Here is a 7,870-nt window from a genome sequence, read left to right as displayed (position 1 = left end):
CCCCCCAGGCATGTGATGGTCCCGCTCCCATTCTCTGGTTCTGCAAGTTGAAATTCTCGTGAGCAAGAGTCTCATTGGTCCAGTCCACTGGTCAGGTGCTCATTGCTGTCCAATCAGGGCTTGCAGAAAGGACCGCAAGTGTCCTTTCAGAGTTAAGCAGTGGGGTGGGATGCCTCGGCGGGGGTGGAGGGATTGGAAAGAAGGGACGGAAGTCTCAAGATTCAAGGCCCACCCCAAAGTTCTCCCTTTCGCACCTGATTCCCCCTCTGGGATCATCCCTTCCTCTGCGCTTCCACTGCCCTTTTCACCATCTCACTGCTGTGTGACCTTGGGCAAGTTCCTAACCCTCTCTGTGCCTCAGTGTCCTCATCTATACAATAAAGGTAATAACCTCGTAGGGTTGATGAGAATTTATTAAGAGGCAAAGCACTTCAGGCAGACCCCCGGGTCCATAGGAAGTGCCTAGACATGTGAAGTCTAAGTATTGCTGTGACCATTGTTTCGCCTTTTATAGCATTTTCTGCCTCATTTGGAATACTTTCCGTGCACGCCTGTCTCACCTGCCATCTTGGGCACTCCTCCACGGAGACATCTTTGCCTCTGAGCTGGGCACAGCACCTGGCACAGGGCGATTGCTCAGTAAATGCCTGGTCTCAGTAAATGCCTGGGGGTGATAGGGGGTCCCATACATTTACTGAGCTTCTACTATGTGCCAAGGCAGGGAGACACATGACAGAGTGCCCCTGGGGACCTGGGCTGGTAGCGGGTGCTTTATAAATCCCCTCATTTAATCTCCGCCATGGCCTTGGGAAGAAAACACTTCTGTCCCTATTGTCACGAAAGGTGCTGGGTCCCAAGGGGCCAGAGTCACCAGCCTCTGAGGGGAGAGGAAGGACCGGAGCCCAGGGTGGCTGGCACGGCCCACGTGGCTCCCTGCTGTGCCAAAGTCCCCAGGAGGCTGCAGGAAGCTTCCAGGGACCCGAAGGCACAAGATTAATTGGTGGACAAAGTCCTCCATTCAGCCTAGATAGTCCTAGGAGACCTCACAGGAGGGTGGACAGGAAACCACTCTGCTGTCCAGGGACGACGCAGAGAAGCGGTTCAGGCGCCAGCTCCCGGGGCAGGTGTGGCTGCGCGTGAGTGAGTAAACAGCGCACCTGTGCGTGGGCCGGGCAGGGCCCGTTGACGGTGCCAGGACGTGTGTGCGCTTCCTTTCCTTTGCCAAGTCATTCAAGGCATTCAGACCTGGAAGCCTCTTTATCCCTAAAGTGGGATTCAGGGTTCAAAATCCCAGCACCATCACGCCCTTGCTGTGTGACCCTGGGCGGGTCCCTTCCTGTCTCTGAGTCTCTCTATACAACAGTGGAGTTGCGTGACATTATTGGTAAAAAGCCTTTCAGCTGAGAACGGTGATGAGCCCCAGGGGCTCGGGGCCGGGTGCCTGGCTTCACCCCTGCCTGCAAAAGAGACCTGGTCCTGGCCTCCGAGGGGCTGGGGGGCTGGGCAGGAGCCTGGGTTATTTTTAGTCTCTGATTAGGAGCCTCTCGCCCGCCCGGAGCTAGGCCCTCCAGCCGCTCCACTGAAGGGTACGCCGACTGCTTAATCAGACTGCTCTCGCCACAACTGATTAATAGAGGTGCCTGCTTTTCTTTAAAAAAAAAAAAAAAAGAAAGAAAGAAGGAAAGAAAGAAAATGCTTCTGTAAATCAGCTGTTTATTTAACTTTCCCTGGCATTTAATGATTGCAAGGCTTGGGAGGGGAGGAGATGGGAAATTAATTTCAGTCTCACCAGAAGAGTAGGTCGGGGAAATAATGAACTTCCCAGCCTGGTGGGGAACAGAGATGGAGGAGATGCTGGGGGAGGCAGAGGCTGCAAGCCTCCACGTCCCGGGCTCCAGCTGGGCCACCTCCGAGTCTCCACTGCAAACGGAGAGGGAGAGCCAGGCGGGGTTCTGCCTCCTTGCAAGATGCAAAGCCCATCAAAAATCTCCCCCAGTCTTGTGCAGGGAGGGACGCAGAGGCACAGCCAGGTGGGCCCAGAAATCGCACGCAATGATTGTTACGGTTTCCCATGCTCTCGTGCTGGGATATTCAGCAGAGCTCCCCCCACCACGCCCCGTCCACGCCCACACGAGACGGTGACACCAGGATGCAGAGGTGCGCATGAGAGATGGGTCAATTCAGGGTGGACGCGCTGGCGGGGCCTCAATGTTCATCTGAGTTCCTTCTTCCACAAGCACGGAAACTGAGGCCCCCGACGGGAAGGCAGCCACGTGTCCCAGGCTGCACGGTGAGTGCGGGGCAGAGCGGGGCCTCGACCCAGCTGTCCCTGGTCCTGGTGTCCCCGTCTCTGCATCTCCCCTATCGGAGGAGCACAGAGTAACTCTGCTGTGGATGGGATGGGTGTGTCCCCCCAAACACAAATGTTGCAGCCCTAATCTCACATGGGGCACTTGAGGGGTGGGGCCTTTGGGAGGTCACTGGGTTTGGGTGAGGTCACAGAGGTGGAGCCCCCAGCGTGGGATGGGCGCCCTTATAAGGGGACGCAGGGGCCAGAACGTCTCTGCTCTCCACCACGTGAGGCCACAGCAAGTGGACAGCCCTCTGCAACCCAGCACCAGGGCTCACGCCAGACCACACCACCTTGTTGGCGCCCTGACCTAGGAATTCCAGCCCCCAGCACTGCGAGAAATATATAACCTTCTGGGAGCAGAGCCTGAACCAACTTGGTTATAAATGACAGCAGCTGCAGGGGTGACTGCAGCAGAGGTCCCGAGGCCGATTTTCACTGGGCCGTCCTGGAGCTCGTGCCGTTCTGGAACCAACCACGTAGGCAGGGGAGTGGACTGCACTGACCGGCCAGGTGCGGGTCAGGTGGCCCAGCCCTCCCTGGCCACCACAACTGTCTCAGCACCCCTGCCCAAACCAGGGAACCCAGCCACATGGTGGTCTTCACTTCTGCCTGGACCTTCACTCTCCCACCTCCGAGTCTCTGTCCACGCCATCCTCTCTCCTCCCGGGGAGCTTGAGATACCATAAGGCCCGGTTCAGATGCCTCCTCCTACAGGAAGCCTTCTGGGATCCCCTGGGTCCCAAGTGTCCTCTCCCCTCTCCCTCCTCTTATCCCTGCTGCCCGTTGTCGATCCCTCTGTGATGGCAGCACCAGCTCTGGCGTGTGACAGTCGTTGGGCCCATGTCTTGTCTCATTCACACGCTCCTTCAGGGCAGGGGCCGAGTCTTATTTATCTTCATTGTCCCAGGTCTCAGCCAGGCACACAGTAAGGTACATAAGGTTGAATGAGTGAAAGAGTAAATGAGAATTCATACAGATGACTCTAAAATCAGAAATAGCAACCTCTGCACAGGTTTGCACGCCCCTCTCTGATAATACAATTCCCAGGCTGGCAACTGGCCGAGTCAGGATGTTCTTCTTGGCCTCTGACTTACATGCTTCCTGCATTTTTAGGGGAGCGGGGAGCTCTCCAGAGACAAACAGCACCCTTATTGCAAAGGTCTTCCTTTCGTGTTTTGCTGTGACTTCTTCCCTCCCTCAGCCAACTCCCTGCCTTTGGGAGTCAGCACCCACAGGCTGTGGAATGTGGGAGGTGGCATCCAGCCGCCCCCCCAGCCCTGCTGGGGGGGGCCTGTTTCCAGGAGAGGCCCAGCAGCCAGTGCCCGGGAAATGCCAGCCCTCTCCCCCAGCTCCGCCCGGCAAGGCCAGCTCTGCACCCCTCCCTTCCCTGTCAGCAGCCTGTCAGCCTCTGATGCTCTGATGGACGGGAAGCTGTCATCCTCTTCCCCATCCCACATCATCACCGTGTCCCCGCCCTGCCCCCTCCTGGCTGCGGGAAGCTGGGAAGCTATCCCTAAGGGCTGGCACTCAGCCCGGCTTTCACCACTCCACTCAGGAAGGCAGCTCCGGGCAGGCCGTGCGGGGCTGCTGACGGAGGCAAAGGATGGTACCCGCACAGCAGGGCGGGCCCTGGGGTCTTCCGAGCCTGGGGCTCAGTGTGGCCTCGTCGGGGGCCCCAGTGGGGAGCTGCCCCTCAGCGTCCCGACCTGCTGCCTGAGACCAGGAGCACCCAGCACCTCCGTCGGCCTGAGCTCCTCAGTGAATCTCAGAACGTGGGAGCTGGAGGGGTTCTTAAGGACGGTGTGATGTGGAGGTTCCACAGACCTAGGACAAGGGGTGAAATCAGTCAGAGGCGGATTCGCTCTTTGCGCAGGGACCCCACCTGGGAGTGACTCAGAGATCCCGTCAGCGCAGCACCCAGGGCCCCACTCTGCGAACCCTGTCGCCTCCCCAGGGACACCCTGAGTGCCAGAGTAGTGTGAACACGCGTGTCCCTCTCAGCACCGTAACCCTACCACCGGGCACAGCACCCGGCTCCTAGCAGGTGCTCAGGAAGTTTTTGTTGAATGAATTATTACAGAATGAACGCTATTTATTAAGCTACGGCCAATGTGGGTCTAATTCTGGGTAGGCACGGTCCCTTGTACTCTGCACACAATGGAGGGTGGCTCTAGAACGCCCGGACAGCCTCTGGCACCCTGTGCGGACTGGCAGCACCTGTGTTAGGCAACAGTGAATCCGGACAAATCATCTCACCCAACTTGTACCCATCACTTAATCCACTCACTCCTCCAACAGATGTTTACCGAACACCTACAATGAGCCAGGCGCTGTGCTGGGTGCTGGGAGCTGGGGGTACAGCCACAAATAAGACTGTGTTGTGAACGTCGCAACTAGTCTGTGCAATTAGCCCCTCACAAGAGGAAGGTAAACAAAGACCTACATAAGGTAACTTAGGGAGAGGTAAATATGGCGAAGAATGGCGTGCTAGGGTGCTTGTTTTTGCTGGGGTAGTCAGGGAAGGCTTCTCGGCTGAGGTGGTGCGGAGAGGGATGTGAAGGGAGCGAGGGAGCGAGCCATGAAGCTACCTGGGAGAGCTGTCCCAGCAGAGGGGGCAGGGCGGGCTCGCAACCTGAGGCAGGGATGTGCCTGGGGTGTCCAGGAAAGGCCCGTGTAGCGGAGACAGAGGAGCAAGAGGAAAAGTAACTGGGCAGGCCCAGACAGACCCCCCAGGGGCCGGAGGTGGCATAGGAAGAGGTGCCATAGGTTCTATTCTGAGCACCCATTATGTGCCTGTCACATACGTGCCCCTACAGCCTTGTCATTTTGTGAGTTTGTGACAGCAGCCCTCTGCTGAGTTCTCTGGAGCGAAAGGGACTGATAGGTTACAAGAAAGAGAATGCACAGAGCCTTGGCTCAGGCTCACGCAGCTCACCATCTGGCCGTGGTTAGGGTGTCACCAACACTCATCAAGCACCCATCGCATGCCGGGCGCCTCCCATCTCATCCTACCTGTCCAGTGGAGCCACGTGAGACGGGGGCTGCTGGAGTTCTCGATTTGCAGATGGTCCACAGCACCCCCACATCGGGAACAGCTTCCCGGCCTGCTGGAGGGAGCGGGGCGGAGGATGTGGAGGCAAAGTTGGGTAGGTGAGGAGCGCGATGGAGTTCCATTCATCAGGCTCTGACAGGCTGCTGAAAGGGAAGGGAGGGTGCAGCGCTGGGCGTGCCAGGAGGAGCCGGGGGACAGGGCTGGCATTTCCCAGGCACCAGCCTCCAGGCGTCTCCTGGGAACACGCCCACGTGGCAGGGCGGAGGCTGCTCGGATCCCACCTCCTCCAGAAAGATGCGCTCCAACAGCCTGTGCCTGCGGCATCCAGGGAAGTCGGGGCTTTGGCTCGGGGAGGGAGGAAGTCAGCGCATATCCCAAAAGGTCACAGGGCTGCCTGAACTCAAACCCATGTCTCTCTGGATCCACAGCCTGGGATGCTTCAGAAAGCAACCGGCATCCTCCGGCCTCCCTTCCCGTTCCCCTCTCACGGGTTAATGAGAGGGAGGCGCCCGGTCTCCCAGTCTGACCCGGGAAGCCTCCTCACCTTGGCAGAAGGATTCTTTTGAAGTTACGAAGTGCAAACCAGTTTCACTATCCATCAGGACAAAAGTTCCCCTCCCCAAGGAAAGGACATACCTGGAGTCTGCTGGCTTCCCCAGACACTGGCATTCTGAAACAAGGACTGGGGGAAGGCACGATTCTACGACGGTGACACTCCAGGCACTTTGGCAGTGGGAAGAGTGACTGAGCTATTTCGGGCAGGGACCCTTCCCAGCAGCCATCACTCACACCATCCAGGCTGCCGCCCACTGCGCTCGTACATAAGGCTGGGCTTGTGCATATGTGGGTTCTTGCAAACAGTTTTTAAAGGGCACGGGTCCCAGGGGAGCCTATTCATAGACTCTGAAAGCTGGAGGATCCTTAGCGAGCATCCCAGTCCAATCTGTCCATTTTCAAATGGAGAAACTGAGGTCCGGGGAGAGAAGATTGCCCTCTCTGAGGTCACATCGCACACCTGCAGTTCAGGGGAGGAGTCGAAAGCAGAACTCCTGCGGGTTGACTCCTGCTCGGGGCTCCTCCCACAGTGGCTGATTTATCTCCAAAGTCAGACGCTGAGACGCTTGGCTTTGCCACTTCTTAGCGGCATGACCTTCAGTAAATGCCTTAACCTCCCTGACTATCGACTTCCCCGTAATAGTACCTGTTTCACACGCTGTGGGTTAGATGGGTGCTTGGCACAGAGCAGGTGCTCAATAATGATTACGACATTACCCACCACCCTCATGGCTCAGGGCGCCTTTCCACTTCTTCATCTCCCGGGACTCAAAGAACATCGCCTCCCACTCCCAGCAAACACAAGCCCCACCGTGAGAGATCCAGGCTGCAACATCCCTCTCCCCCCTACCCCGAGCCTGGCTCGCTCTGCGTGCCAGTTCAGAGCACCCCGTAGGGGAAGACCAGAGGGGTGGCGGGGAAGGAGGAGGAGAGCAGTGGCTCGTTGCCCGAACCCTGCAATGCAGACCTCTACGGGAATGAAGAGAGCATTGCATTGCCTCTGAACCAGGCAGTAACGGGGAATAAGACCGAGAAGCAGGGGAAACTCCATCTCAGAGGCCTGGTCCCAGCCCCAGCGGTCATGACAGGAGCTGGGGGTCTGGGTCTTAGAGGGGAAGGTAATGGAGGAGTGACAGCGAGAGCTGAGACGCTCAGGGTTCAAGGGCTGCGGACCCTGTGGAGGATTTAGAGATGCTCAGAGGTGGCCCATGGCAGGGCTCGGGAAAGTTTGCCTCGAGGGTGGACGCAGGATAGAGGCTGCCATCTGCTGGCCCCTAGGATCCATGGCCTCCACCCCCTGAGACCCACCCAGGCCCGGAAGTGGGTCAGAAACTGGCACGTCACCCCTTGCTTTATAGACGAGAAAAGAGTGTCCCAGACCAGGGAGGAGGATCCCACCCTCTCTGTCCCAGCCCCAAGTACACGCAGCTATCGAAAGCGGGCTCAGGGCTCGAATTTCCCTCTTGCTGGTTCCTTGGGTCCTTTTACTACTACCTGTGGGAATCAGGACGGAGAGTGGGAAGAGCACTGATCTGTGAGCATTTAGGGCCCTTAGCTCGCCTGGAGGCCTGGGAGATGAGCGGTTGCCAGTCTGTGTGTTTGTGGTCCTTTAGGAAGAGGCCGATCTTGTGGTGATGGGGACCGTGGGAGCTGTCCCTGGTGCTGACTCTCTTCTTCCATGCCCTGTGTACTGACCACTCTCTGGCGTCAATCCACTTGTTGGGACATCCTTGGCGATCCTTTAACATCAGGTCATCTTCTTCTGCTGCTGCAGCTCTTCTGGGTTAACTCCAACTAAGCGGGGATGGCTCTGGGTAACAAATATGTCTTAACGAAACTCTCTACCGAACATCACCATCCAGGCAAATTCCTGCTTACTGGGCACTGTTCTAAGGGCTTGGCATGGAGTT

At 57.6% G+C, this 7,870-nt stretch overlaps 1 long non-coding RNA gene across 1 annotated transcript; it reads right to left on the bottom strand.

Annotated features, from left to right (window-relative positions):
- Positions 1–1,731: 1,731 nt before the first annotated feature.
- Positions 1,732–6,077, bottom strand: LOC123832052. The gene is made up of 3 exons (XR_006787993.1): positions 5,950–6,077; positions 5,366–5,548; positions 1,732–4,177 (listed from the first exon to the last, which is right to left on the bottom strand). It is a non-coding gene; the product is annotated as an uncharacterized LOC123832052 (long non-coding RNA).
- Positions 6,078–7,870: the final 1,793 nt, after the last annotated feature.

This window comes from Phyllostomus hastatus, unplaced genomic scaffold (genome assembly GCF_019186645.2).
Source record: "Phyllostomus hastatus isolate PE091 unplaced genomic scaffold, TTU_PhHast_1.1 phas_scaffold_182, whole genome shotgun sequence".
Lineage (NCBI taxonomy): Eukaryota > Metazoa > Chordata > Mammalia > Chiroptera > Phyllostomidae > Phyllostomus > Phyllostomus hastatus.
Note: the sequence above shows the minus strand (reverse complement) of the source record. Positions and strands in the feature narration are given on the sequence as shown.